The sequence below is a fragment of the Myodes glareolus genome, chromosome 7 (assembly GCF_982192425.1).
Source record: "Myodes glareolus chromosome 7, mMyoGla1.1, whole genome shotgun sequence".
In the NCBI taxonomy this organism is placed as follows: Eukaryota; Metazoa; Chordata; class Mammalia; order Rodentia; family Cricetidae; genus Myodes; species Myodes glareolus.
Window position 1 is genome coordinate 87,684,467 of NC_142032.1, and position 711 is coordinate 87,685,177.

The following is a 711-nucleotide window of genomic DNA, read 5'->3' on the forward strand; positions in this document are numbered from 1 at the left end:
ACACCATCAGGACAGAGGTCACTATTCCTCTGGCCACTCGGCACCCTGCACCTGCTCTAGTGTGCAATGATGTGCGTGCTTTGTGTCTGCAGAAATAAAGACAGAATTTGACAACAGAAAGAGCCCAGATACAGGTCATAAATAACCCAAATCTTAACAACAGCAGCAGCCCCTTGGGCCCAAATGCAAGCCGCTATCTCCCAAATCACAGGACATAAAAATCATGGGGAGGGTGCTCACTCAGCAGCACATACACTAAAATTGGAATGATACATTGAGGGGTAGCATGGCCCCTGTGCAAGGATGGCATGTAAATTTGTGAAGCATTCCATATTAAAAGAAGAAATCATAGGGAAGGGACTGGAAAGTTGACTTAGGTGTTATGAGTGTATACTGTTCTTCCCAAGGACCAAGGTTCTGCTCCCAGCACGCACAGTGTCTTCACAACCACCTTAACTCAAGCTTCAGAGAATCTGATGCCCTCTTCTGGCCTGCTTGAGCATTACACCCATAAGCACACATGGGGGGAGGGAACATAATTTAAAATAATAAAAATAAATCTCTCTTTTTTTAAAGTCATGGTGAGACTCAAACTCCAGTCCAGTGGGTCCCATGATCCATGTAGTTTCTGACCAAGATTCCTTGCTGGGGATAAAATAGGAATCAAAGACCAGAACGGAACACGCAGTTCCAATTCCATCCCCTTCAAAA

General features: G+C 44.9%; 1 non-coding gene across 1 annotated transcript; it reads left to right on the top strand.

Annotated features, from left to right (window-relative positions):
- The first annotated feature begins 232 nt into the window (after positions 1 to 232).
- Positions 233 to 338, top strand: LOC125417235 (U6 spliceosomal RNA). The gene has a single exon (XR_007237085.1). It is a non-coding gene; the product is annotated as a U6 spliceosomal RNA (small nuclear RNA).
- The last annotated feature ends 373 nt before the right edge of the window (positions 339 to 711 follow it).